General features: G+C 46.0%; 1 protein-coding gene across 2 annotated transcripts in view; it reads left to right on the forward strand.

The window, feature by feature from the left end:
* The first annotated feature begins 7,882 nt into the window (after positions 1-7,882).
* Positions 7,883-13,646, forward strand: part of cep68 (centrosomal protein 68) — a 38,604-nt gene continuing 32,840 nt past the window's right edge. The window contains exon 1 of one of the 2 annotated variants that reach the window (XM_080199972.1): positions 7,883-7,969. The gene's annotated coding sequence lies outside the window, so the exon portion shown is untranslated. Of the gene's footprint in view, positions 7,970-8,518; positions 8,667-13,646 lie in introns of those variants that run through there. The other variant, XM_080199973.1, reaches the window with a different exon arrangement.

Genomic DNA, 13,646 nt, shown 5'->3' on the forward strand with positions numbered 1-13,646 from the left:
CCTTGCTAAACTCTCCCTCAGTGTACCCGAACAGTCACTGGAGTATGGCAACTAGGGGATTTTCACAGTAACTTCATTGCAGTGTTAATGTAAGCTGACTAGTGACACCAATAATTGAATAGCTTTGATGTCCCCACAGAGTCTGTGTCTGGGTGATGTCTCTGTCTCCACAGTGTCTGTGTCTGAGTGATGTCTCTGTCTCCGCAGTGTCTGTGTCTGGGTGATGTCTCTGTCCCCGCAGTGTCTGTGTCTGGGTGATGTCTCTGTCCCCGCAGTGTCTGTGTCTGGGTGATGTCTCTGTCCCCACAGTGTCTGTGTCTGAGTGATGTCTCTGTCTCCGCAGTGTCTGTGTCTGGGTGATGTCTCTGTCCCTGCAGTGTCTGTGTCTGGGTATGTCTCTGTCCCTGCAGTGTCTGTGTCTGGGTGATGTCTCTGTCCCCACAGTGTCTGTGTCTGAGTGATGTCTCTGTCCCCGCAGTGTCTGTGTCTGGGTGATGTCTCTGTCCCCGCAGTGTCTGTGTCTGGGTGATGTCTCTGTCCCCACAGTGTCTGTGTCTGAGTGATGTCTCTGTCCCCGCAGTGTCTGTGTCTGGGTGATGTCTCTGTCCCCGCAGTGTCTGTGTCTGGGTATGTCTCTGTCCCTGCAGTGTCTGTGTCTGGGTGATGTCTCTGTCCCCACAGTGTCTGTGTCTGGGTGATGTCTCTGTCCCCGCAGTGTCTGTGTCTGGGTGATGTCTCTGTCCCCACAGTGTCTGTGTCTGGGTGATGTCTCTGTCCCTGTTTGACTCCAGTTACATTTCCTGGGCTCAGATCGATGTGAGGATGTCTAACAGCCAGTGATGGGGGGGGGAGGCGCTGAATCACCAGTTCTGCTGTACTTATTAAACGGCAGCAGTGACACACATTCAGAGAGAGGCCATTAAACTGGAGCTCCCTGCCCAGGGGGCTGGGTTAAAGAATATTTCCTGTTAATATTCTCATCCTTGTTTTCAACTCCCTCCATGAGCAATATACATATACAGTAAAAATATGTAAAGAAATGTATTTAAATTTACAGAACTATATGTACACATAAATATAGAGGAAACAAGTAGAGTAAAAGTATGGATATAGTAAATATATACACAGAAATATATACTTTGTAGATACAGAAACATACATACAGTAAAGTGCTGTAATTCACATCATCACAGTTGGCGAATATGCTTATCTGCGTGAAACATTATATAAACCATTCCACTGATTGTGGGCATAATGTTCACTTAGCCACAGTTTTCAGAGAAAAAAATTAGAAAGAGAGTTGGAGAAAATGCCAGTGACACAAAAGCTGTCTAAATGACCATTAACAAAGCAGGATATTTCTTGGACTAGAAGATGCGCAGTGTGTGCATGTGTGTGTGTGTGTGAGTACGTGTCTTAGTGTGTATGAGTGAGTGTGTGCGTATGAGTGTGTGTGTGTGTGAGTGTGTGTGTGCGTGTGTGTGTGAGTGTGTGTGTGCGTGTGTGTGTGTGAGTGTGAGTATGTGTCTTAGTGTGTGTGAGTGTGTGTGTGAGAGTGTGTGTGTGTGTGCGTGTGTGTGTGTGTGAGTGTGAGTACGTGTCTTAGTGTGTATGAGTGTGTGTGTGTGAGTGTGTGTGTGTGAGTATGTGTATTGGTGTGTGTGTGTGAGTGTGTGTGTGTGAGTATGTGTATTGGTGTGTGTGTGTGTGTGTGTGTGTGTGTGTGTATATATGTGTCTATCTATGAGTGTGTGTGTATATGTGTGTGTATGTGTGTCTGAGTGTGTGTGTGTATCTGTATGAATGTGTGTGTGTGTGTGTGTGTGTGTGTGTGTGATTCGAACTTGTTACAATTCCACTTGTGTCTACAGTACGGTATCTGGGTAATCTCTGAGTTATTGAACCATTATTGAAAAACCAGTGAATCTGAACCATCCTAAAAAAGTGATGAAACTTGCCAAAAAATTGTCAATATCAGATAGGATGAAAACTGGTGGCATGTTAGCATGCTGGCCAGTGGTAATGAATCAACACTTAGGTATATTAGACAGTTTGAAGGTAGATTAAGGGTTGGAGAGACTTATATTAAGGAAATATATAACAATACATATTTATTATTTTGTTAAACAGCAGGACAACTTTATATTGTTTTTATTGTATTTTATTCTCTAAACATATCAAATTTTTGGATGGTTGGAACCTATCTAATTGACTGCCATTATAAAATATGTTTGCCATTTGCACATTAACCATTTGCAACATTTTCCAAGAAGTCCCATGGGTGACAGGAGTATATTATATACATTCCACTCTGCCCAAATCTAAAACTCAGAGGGAGGCAATAGCCCAGTGGTATTATCACTAGACTACACAGTGGCTAACACCCTTGACGTTCAGCAGTGATAATGTGATTCTTGGGGAAGAATTGTCAAAGATATGAGCTAATGGGGACTCGGGTTCGAATCCCACCACAGCAGATGGTGGAATTTGAATTCAATAAAAAGTACCTGGAATTCAGAATCTTCTGATGACCCTGTCGGTTGTCGGAAAAACCCATCCGGTTCACTAATGTCCTTTAGGGAAGGAAATCTGCCGTCCTTACCCGGTCTGGCCTACATGTGACTCCAGAGCCACAGCAATGTGGTTGACTCTCAACTGCCCTCCAAGGGCAACTAGGGATGGGCAATAAATGCTGACCAGCCAGTGACGCCCTCGTTCCATGAATGAATAAAAAGAAACTCAAACATAATCCACATGAAGATTGCTCCCAAATTTTACTTTTAAATATATGTATTTTTTAGATATGTAAATGTTTTACATACCTGTGTATCATGTATATATCATGTTTGCATGTGTTTGCCATGAGTAGGTGTGGGCGAGAAAGAGGGTAAATAACATGAATTAATGTAGCTACACATCTACTTAAATGAATAATCTCTTACTGAACCGTATTAGTTCCTGCACTGTGACTAATGCCCTTGAGGTTCAACATTCATAATGTGACTCTTAGGGAAGAATTCGTTAGAGATATGAAGAATTGCTACAGCTGTGTAACTTCACAAGTTAAATTGTAACAGCTTTCAACTTTTAACGTTTTAATTTTTGCTGGAATATGTTGCAGGACGCGCAAAATATAACCAATTGCAAGCGAGAAAGAACTGACAGTTTCTTAACTCTTTCTGAATGTGTTGACAAACTGAAAGAGAAATGCGGTGAGGAACCTCCCAGTTATTGATGGGTGCGGAATAGTTACAGTAAAAAGTCTGACAACACCAGGTTTTAGTCCAACCGATTTATTTGATAGTAAACTCACTAGCTTTCAGGGGGTTTCCCTCTTCTTCAGGTGAATGGCGAATTCTGGTCTCAGACAGAGCATATAAAGCCCAGACAGTTTACAGATTACTGATTAGAATGTGAATCTTTACACCTAACCTGCTGTTCAAGTCCTAAAGTGGCCGACAATGTGAGTGGAAGGAGCACTGATCACAGGTTAAAGAGATGTGTATTGTCTCCAGACAGTACAGTGAGTGAGGTTTTGCAAACCCAGGCAAGTCACGGGGGTTACAGATAGTGCAACATGTGAGTGGGTTCATGTCGCACTATCTGTAACCCCCGTGACTTGCCTGGGTTTGCAAAACCTCACTCACTGTACTGTCTGGAGACAATACACATCTCTTTAACCTGTGATCAGTGCTCCTTCCACTCACATTGTCAGCCACTTTAGGACTTGAACAGCAGGTTAGGTGTAAAGATTCACATTCTAATCAGTAATCTGTAAACTGTCTGTGCTTTATATGCTCTGTCTGAGGCCAGAACTCGCCATTGACCTGAAGAAGAGGGAATCCCCTTGAAAGCTAGTGAGTTTACTATCAAATAAGAACATAAGAACATAAGAAATAGGAGCAGGAGTAGGCCAACTAGCCCTTCGAGCCTGCCCCGCCATTCAATAAGATCATGGCTGATCTGTCGTGGCTCAGTTCCACATTCCCGCCCTCTCCCCATAACCCTTAATCCCCTCTCTTATCAAAAACCCATCAACCCGCGTCTGGACTGAAACCTGGTGTTGTCAGACTTTTTGCTGTGTTTACCCAAGTCCAACGCCGGCATATCCACATCATGACTACTTTCGGAATAGTTGCCAGCCGCTACCTTAAAAAGGTTCCTGCGCCTGGGATGATTTCTAATGAATGTGGAATTCTTGAGCTTGGCAGGACAGGAGCAGGAGGTTTGTTCAAACTTCAGCACAAGGTGGAGCTGCAGTGTGCGCACTTGTAGTTTGGATTAAACCAACCCAACGCACTTAATATTTCATGTTGAGTTTATGATCTTCTGAGAATCACACAGCACCGCAGGATTCAGCCCATCATTACTGTGTTCGACAGAAAGATCCAATTAGTCCTAATCCCCTGCTCTTTCCCTGTATCATATTTATCCATTTCCTTTTGAAAATGATTGAATCTGCTTCCACCACCCTGCCAGGCAGTGTGTTCCAGATCAGAAAGGCTCACTGTGTAAAAACACTCCCATTCCCCTCCTCCGCTTCTATCGTTGATTAACTCCTGTTCCATGGGAGACAGAATTTATTAAACGTTATGAGTGTGGGTGCTTCCTCAGCCTGCCCTGAAGCACAGAGATTCCCTTCTCATGTCCAAAACTGCCCAGACACCATCCCCCCTGGTTCAGCTCAAACACTATTGGGTCAAACAAATGGGGGGTTGGAGTGAATGAGCCACTGGGTTAACAGAGCCTGAATGTGTGCCATGGAGACAGTTATAGGAATCATTCCAGCTATTTCCAGGGAAGGACAGGGTGGATAAGGATAGACTGTTGGATGGACTGTTTCCACTAGTCAAAGGCCCTAAAACCAGTGGCCATTATCTAAAAATTAGAGCCAAGCTGTTCGGGAGAGATGTTAGAAAACATTTCTGCAAGAATCTTTCTCCACACCATAGCTACGACTGTAACACTACATTCTGCACTCTCTTGTTTCCTTCTCTATGTACGGTATGCTTTGTCCGTATAGCGTGCAAGAAACAATACTTTTCACTGTATGTTAATATATGCAACAAAAATAAATCAAATCAGAATGGTGGAGGTTTGGAACCTTCTCCCTCAAAAGGCACTGGATGCTGGTCCAATTGTTCGGAGTATCTCTGAGAGAGAGAGAGACTGTTTTTTATTGAGCAGGGGTATCAAGGGATATGAACTTAGGGCTGGTACATGGAGTTAGGCCACAGGTCAGCCATGGTCTTATTGAATGGTGGAGTGAGCTGGAGGGGCTGACTGGCCTTCTCCTTTGATTTGATTTGATTTATTATTATCACATGTACTGGGATGCAGTGAAAAGTATCATTTCTTGCGCGCTATACAGACAAAGCATACCATTCATAGAGAAGGAAAGGAGAGAGTGCAGAATGTAGTGTTACAGTCATAGCGAGGGTGCAGAGAAAGATCAACTAAATGCGAGGTAGGACCATTCAAAAGTCTGACAGCAGCAGGGAAGAAGCTGTTCTTGAGTTGGTTGGTACGTGACCTCAGACTTCTGTATCTTTCCCAACAGAAGAAGGTGGAAGAGAGAATGTCCGGGATGCGTGGGGTCCTTAATTATGCTGGCTGCTTTTCCGAGGCAGCGGGAAGTGTAGACAGAGTCAATGGATGGGAGGCTGGTTTGCGTGATGGATTGGGCTACATTAATAACCTTTTGTAGTTCCTTGCAGTCTTGGGCAGAGCAGGAGCCCATACCAAGCTGTGATACAACCAGAAAGAATGTTTTCTATGGTGCATCTGTAAACGTTGGTGAGAGTCGTAGCTGACAAATTTCCTATTCCTATGTTCCTATTGTAATGGGGGATCAGGGAATGAGAATCCAACTGCAACCCAGAGCCCAGGGAGTGAGGGGTTTGACACTTTTTGATCCTAAATTGTAAGTTAGCTTCAACTTGTTCCTGAAATGGCGTGGAGATGCCAGCATTGGACTGGGGTGGACACAGTAAGAAGTCTCACAACACCAGCTTAAAGTCTGAAAGGTTTATTTGGAATCACGAGCTTTCGGAGCGCTGCTCCTTCATCAGGTGGGTCACTCACATGATGAGGGAGCAGTGCTCCGAAAAGCTGGTGATTCCAAAAAAAGCCGTTGGACTTTAACTGGGTGTTATGTGAATTAGAAATGGGTGGAGGCTCAATGGAAACAGGAGTCAGAAGGCAAGAGAAAACTGAAAGCGAGGCTCCGAGTGCAGTAAACCAGCAACAGGAATGGGGCCAATTAGTAGAAAATAGATACAGAAACCACAAGAGGGAAATCTAAGTCAAATAAAAACCTGCAAGGAGACACACAAATAGTAAGATTAAAAAAAGGGGTAATTATCAACCCTACATTTCAAAAACACCTGATGCGTGTGTGAAAATAAATTGTATAATCTGTATAAGGAGCTTAAACTAAACAATAAAAGCTTGTGCTGCATAGAAACTATCTCTCACATCCCCAGGATATCCCCAGTCATAGAACCCAGCACAAAAGGGAGGCCCTTTGGCCCATCATGTCTTTCTGGCCATCAAGCACCAATCTATTCTAAAAATTTATTTCAAAGTCAATTAATTACTTTTAAATGGTTGTCGCTAAATGGGAAGATTTAACTTTTTGATTTGATTTATTATAGTCACATGTACGGGGATACAGTGAAAAGACTTGTTCCTTGCAAATACTATACAAAACATACCGTTCGTAGGGTGTATAGGGGAGAAGGAAAGGAGAGAGTGCAGAATGTAGTGTTACAATCATAGCTAAGGCGTAGCGAAAGATCAACTTAATGCAAGGTTGGATTATTCAAAAGTCTGTTGGCAGCAGGGAAGAAGCTGTTCTTGAGTCAATTGGTACGTGATTTCAAAATTTAATATCTTTTACCCGACGGAAGAAGGCAGAAGAGAATGTGTCCAGCGTGCGTGGGATCTTGAGTAGAGGGGCTGGTGGACTTTCTCAATTATAGTATCAGCACGGGGGGACCAGGACAGGCTTTTGGTGATCTAGAAACCTGAGGCAGAGACAGCTGCCAATTTGTACACAGCAAGATCCCACAGACAGTAGGTAGACAAATGACTGGTTGAGCAGCTTTGATGGTGTGAGCTGAGAGACGAATATTGGCCAGGACATGAGGCAAACTCTCCTTTCCCTCCTCACCTGGTACAGTGGGATCTCTCGTGGCCCACTGGAATAGGGATTAACACTTCATCCAATAGGCACCAACTCTGCCAGTTCCAACCATCCCTCACTCCTGCTCCAGGGCTCCAGGCTGGAGTCCCCTTCCCCAGCCGCTGGGATGGGTAAACTCACAGAGCCTGTGACTGGGTCAGTGAGCCTGGAGCTCAGTGCAGATACACAGCAATCAAACTATTCTTCACACTGAGATTCCAACCTGGCTCACAAGTTCATGATGTGGAGATGCTGGTGTTGGACTGGGGTAAACACAGTAAGAAGTCTCCCAACACCAGGTTAAAATCCAACAGGTTTATTTGATAATAAACCCACAAGCTTTCGGAAACACTGTTCCTTCGTCAGGTGTGTGGAAAGTTTGGAAGGAACAGCGTTCCGGAAAGCTTGTGGGTTTATTATCAAATAAACCTGTGGGGAGATTTCTCACAAAGATCATCACAGAACCAGATCCCAGATCCCTCTCCCAGCATTGACCAATGGAACCCCTCCCTGGGACCGGATTGCAGCGAGCTCTCTGATTGGTCCTGGGGACAGTGTAACAATGTCCTTGCTGCGCTCTGATTGGCTGCAGCAGCGCTCGCCCCGCCCCTTCTGTTTGTTACACTTTCCCCGAACGTCTCAACTTCTTCCGGAAAAAACCGAATTTAGAGACAGAGATCCACCGACAGAGATCCAGTGAGATCCACAGACAGAGACAGGTAGATCCAGACAGATCCAGAGATCCACAAAGAGAGAGCAGCAGCAGCGGGATCCGGGCTGTGGGTGAGTTTGATGATTTCATTGATTAAAAGCAGAGTCTCTGCTCCAGCCCCGTGTCCCGGGGATCTGCTCCCTCTGCGGCTTTGATTCATAACTGGGGAGGGGTCCCCACTCTCCCTGGGGAACGGGGGAGGGGTGGGCGGCTCCCCACTCTCTCTGGGGACTGGGGACTGGGGACTGGCGGGGGGGGGGGGGCTTCCCACTCTCTCTGGGGACTGGAGAGTGGGGAGGGGGGGGCTTCCCACTCTCTCTGGGGACTGGAGGGTGGGTGGGGGGCTCCCCACTCTCTCTCTGGGGAGGGGGGGGGGGGGTGGAATCAGTCTGGAATCAGAGGAGGAAATGCCACGGAGAAGGTTCCGCTTTATTTTGCACATTTCTGCTCCAGCCGTTGCTTTTTCTACAATGGGCAATTCTGCAAATAAATCCCTTTGTCTTTAGATATCCGGGAAGTTGGTGCAGAAAACGAGTCTCTCACACCACTCTGTCTCTCACTCTCTCATTCTGTCTCTCACTCTGTCTCTCTCTCTCTGTCTGTCTCTCTCACTCCCTTCCTCCCTCCCTCACACTCTCAGTCTGTCAGAATCCTGTTCAGTTTCCTCTGGGGAATCAGTGGCAATGGCGGATGAGGAGTGAGTCTGACCCTCTGCCTCTCGGAGTGAACTCAATCCATCTTCCCTTCACTCAGAAACCTGAGTTTGCAGTAAGTGATTTGCAGAATTTGAAGCCTTGGACAAACATTGCAGATGGAAAGCAGTTTAAATGAGCGATGCAGTGTTAGAGACAGAAACTGGATTGTGTATCAGAATTGCTTTTTCAGGAAGTGAATTGGATCAGTTATCTTTGCTGAGTTTTCTCCCTGGTCTGTTCCAGACAGCCTGTGCTTGCTGTGACACTCTGTAACAGGGATTCATCCTCTGATCTCTCACACATTTCCCCAGAAGGGGTAAATGATCTGTAGATGAACCAAATTTAATGTGGATGATATTGCTACCATTCCAGTTCAGTGAGTGTGGGCACATGTGTCTACCTCTTGTATCTGGTGGGGAATCCCTGTGGGGGAAATTAGTCTGTGAAATTGCCAGTGTTGTTTTGGTTCTTTGGCTCACCAGAAACAACACGTGGAATTTGGTAACTTGACAATGCACAGCATATACAACATAAAGATCTAACTATCACTTGTAGGTAACTCATTGCCAAAAATAGCATTTGCCAAGATTTTGTCATTATTTGCATACCCCAAATGCTCATAATTGTGCAATCATTTTATTTTGTACTTGATTTTTATTTTAATGATCTGAATTATTATTTTTCAATCTAATAGCACAGTGGTACAGTGGTTAGCTCTGCTGCCTCGCAGCGCCAGGGACCTCAGTTCGATTCCCAGCTTGGGTCACTATCTGTGCGGAATCTGCACATTCTCCCCATGTCTGCGTGGGGCTGCTCCGGTTTCCTCCCCAGTCTAAAAGATGTGCAGGTTAGGTGGATTGGCCGTGCTAAATTGGCCTCAGCATCCTAAAATGTAAAGATTAGGGGGATTAGTTGGGTAAATATATGGGGTTACAGAAATAGGGCAGAGGTGGACCTGGATAAGATACTTTGTCAGAGAGTTGGTGCAGACTCAATGGGCTGAATGTTCTCTGCACTGTAGCGATTCTATTCTATGACCTATCTCTGTTTTCTTTTAACTCTTTGCTTTCTGACTACTGACGACCTTCTGTCCACCAAATAACACCATGGAAATGTGAATCAGTAACAGTGGGGACAGTCAGGAGTTCAGGAAACCAGTGTCAGAGGAAGACCAGCTTTTGAATCCATCACTGCAACTCCCATAGGCCAGCAGCACTGAGAAAGAAATGGGAGGGTTTAGGCAGTGCCGAGCTGGTGAAGAGATGGTGAGGTGGCTGGAGGGTGAATGGTTAAAGAGCAAGGCAGAAGGAGATCTAATGAGAGGAACTGAATGTCCAAAAGGCAAAGTTCCCAATCTCTGCCTTTTAGAGATCATTCACCCACCTCCAAGAGAAAATCCAACTATCGCCTCTTGACATTCAATGGCATCACCATCACTCAGTCCCCACTGCCATCATCCTGCGGGGGTTACCATCACTGAATTCCCCCCACTATCAACATCCTGGGGGTTACCATCACTCAATCCCCCACTATCAACATCCTGGGGGTTACCATCACTGAATCCCCCACTATCAACATCCTGGGGGTTACCATCACTGAATCACCCCACTATCAACATCCTGGGAGTTACTATCACTGAATCACCCCACTATCAACATCCTGGGGGTTACTATCACTGAATCACCCCACTATCAACATCCTGGGAGTTACCATCTCTGAATCCCCCCCACTATCAGCATCCTGGGGGTTACCATCACTGAATCCCCCCCACTATCAGCATCCTGGGGGTTACCATCACTGAATCCCCCCCACTATCAACATCCTGGGGGTTACCATCACTGAATCCCCCCCCCCCACTGTCAACATCCTGGGGGTTACCATCACTGAATCCCCCCCACTATCAACATCCTGGGCGTTACCATCACTGAATCCCCCCCACTATCAACATCCTGGGGTTACCATCACTGAATCCCCCCACTACCAACATCCTGGAGGTTACTATTGACCAGAAACTGGACGAGCCATATTAATACTGTGGTTACCAGAGCAGGTCAGAGGTTGGGAATCCTGCGGCGAGTAACTCACATCCTAACTCCCCAAAGCCTGCCCACCAGCTACAAGGCACAAGTCAGGAGTGTGATGGAATACTCCCCAATTGCCTGAAATTTAACACCATTCAGGACAAAGCAGCCTGCTTGATTGGTACCCCATTTACCACCTTAAACCTGCACCAGTGGCAGCACTGTTTACCATCCACACTGCAGCAACTCACCAAGGCTCCTTCAACAGCACCTTCCAAAACATGACCACACCATCTAGAAGGACAAGAGCAGCAGACACATGGGAACACCTCCAGCTACAAATTCCATTCTAAATCACACAGCATTCCTGATCTGGAAATATATCGCTCCAACTGCTTCATAATCCAGCTTCAACTGCATTTGATTTGATTTGATTTATTATTGTCACATATTAATGTACAGTGAAAAGTATTGTTTCTTGCGCGCTGTACAGACAAAGCATACTGTTCATAGAGAAGGAAACGAGAGGGTGCAGCGTATAGTGTTACAGTCATAGCTGGGGTGTAGAGAAAGATCAACTTAATGCGAGGTAGGTCCATTCGAACGTCTGACAGCAGCAGGGAAGAAGCTGTTCTTGAGTCGGTTGGTACGTGACATCAGACTTTTGTATCTTTTTCTCTTGGAGGAAGGTAGAAGAGAGAATGTCCGGGGTGTGTGGAGTCCTTGATTATGCTGGCTGCTTTTCCAAGGCAGCAGGAAGTGTAGACAGAGTCAGTGGAGGGGAGGCTGGTTTGCAGGATGAACTGGGCTTTGTTCACAAACCTTTGTAGTTTTTTGCAGTCTTGGGCAGAGCAGGAGCCCAGACCGAGCTGCGATACAACCAGAAAGAATGCTTTCTATGGTGCATCTGTAAAAGTTTGAGAGAGTCATAGTGGACATGCCAAATTTCCTTAGTCTCCTGAGAAAGTTGAGGTGCTGGTTCTTAACTATAGTGTCAACATGGGGGGAACCAGGACAGGTTGTTAGTGATCTGGACACCTGGAAACTTGAAGCTCTCGATCCTTTCTACATCAACCCCATTGATGTAGTCGGGGGCATGTTCTCCGCTATGCTTTCTGAAGGCGATGACAATTTCCTTTGTTTTGTTGACATTGAGGGGGAGATTATTGTTGTCCCACCAGTTCACCAGATTCTCTATCTCATTACTCTATCTCGTCAATGTTTGAGATCCGACCCACTACGGTGGTGTCATCAGCAAACTTGAAAATTGAATAGGAGGGGAATTTGGCCGCACAGATGTAGGTGTATAAGGAGTATAGGAGAGGGCTGAGAACACAGCCTTGTGGGGCACTGGTGTTGAGGATGATGGTGGAGGAGGTGTTGTTGCCGATCCTTACTGATTGTGATCTGTGAGTTCGGAAGTTCAGGATCCAGTCGCAGAGGGAGGTATCGAGGCCCAGGCCACGGAGTGTGGAGATGAGTTTTGTGGGCTTCATTGCTTCATACTGTCCCTTGAGCTATAATGGCCCAACGAGGCAGCTATCCTTCGCTCATACACTGTGCCCATCTTGACACTGTACATCTGTTTTAAACATGTCAGTAATACTCCATGGCGTGTGGATGCTGCAGATATCTTGAAGATTAATTTCAGCACAAACACCAGCACTTACTGTCTCACATTTCCCATGATGTGGATGTGCCGGCGTTGGACTGGGGTAAACACAGTAAGAAGTCTGACAACACCAGGTTTCAGTCCAACCGATTTATTTTTAGTCCAACCGATTTCTAATCAGTAATCTGTAAACTGTCTGTGCTTTATATGCTGTGTCCGAGGCCAGAACTCTCCATTCACCTGACGAAGAGGCAGTCCCCTCGAAAGCTTGTGAGTTTACTATCAAATAAATCGGTTGGACTAAAACCTGGTGTTGTCAGACTTTTTACTGTGTATCACATTTCCCAACCAGCAAGATAAGGAAGCAATCCCTCAAATTATTGATTTCTTATGAGATGTTGCTCGGTGATTTTATCCGATTTCAGTCAACGAGCGTGTCATCTTGCCAGGGAAAGAAGCTGTCAGTTAAAGGCTGGCCAGGGTGAACTGTGGCCGTACCTGGGTCCCGTGGTGATGGCGGGAACTTGGCGAGGGCTGGGCTGACCAGTGACCCGGGAGGAAGATGAACGGAGGCCGGGCAGCTGAAGGGACAGGGATTGGGAGGATGGGGCACGGACATGACCGAGACACCATTGATAGTTGGGCCTGATGTTGGCCTCTGTACCGTGTGGGCATGGCAGGTGGTGTTGGTGGGCGCTGAGCTCCACACTTCACCGCTGTGGTCTCTGGGACTGGCAAGGAGTACCCAGGGTCATGTCCTACATGGGATGACAGGGGGAGGGGCGCTCCACCAGACCACGAGGACCTGGGCAGAGGTGGCTGGACTGACCCAGGCTCTGGAGGCTGCAGTGGGTTAAAATGTTCACAAATATCTTAAAAAACTGGAGAGCTCCAACAACAAGTTAAACTCTGCAAAACACTCAGGAAATCAGTCCAGTAAATCAAGAGGAAGCTCTCGGTAACCCCTGTCTCCTCACCCTGTCAATGTCCCTGTCTCCCCCCTTCCATCCCATCCTTGGGTGACAATTTGACAAATTTGTTGACCTGAACCTCGCGTGGGCAATGTCACATTTTACTCCATTAACCCTTTAATGAGCTTAATGAGTGTTTTAATTGTCAGTGGATATGTAACCCACTCCTGATCGCACCTTCCAGCTGAAATATCACCCGACTGCGCGATGATTTTGGAATGTGTGCCTGAATCTTCTTGTGCCTTTTTGCCCACTTCTGGATTGGGGGCGCATCTGTCCGCGACGCGTTTAGTTCTGGCTGTGGTTTCTTGTAGTGAGAATCTCGGTACGTTTTCAGAGAAGATAAACATCCTCAAATCATTGTCAGCTTTTGGCGCTTTTTAAACACTGATTTAAAATTGCTTGTTTAGTCCAAATGCTGATATCTGTTTTTGTGTTATTGGCCATCT

The sequence above is a fragment of the Carcharhinus amblyrhynchos genome, chromosome 12 (genome assembly GCF_965287045.1).
Source record: "Carcharhinus amblyrhynchos chromosome 12, sCarAmb.v2.hapA, whole genome shotgun sequence".
Taxonomy (NCBI): Eukaryota; Metazoa; Chordata; class Chondrichthyes; order Carcharhiniformes; family Carcharhinidae; genus Carcharhinus; species Carcharhinus amblyrhynchos.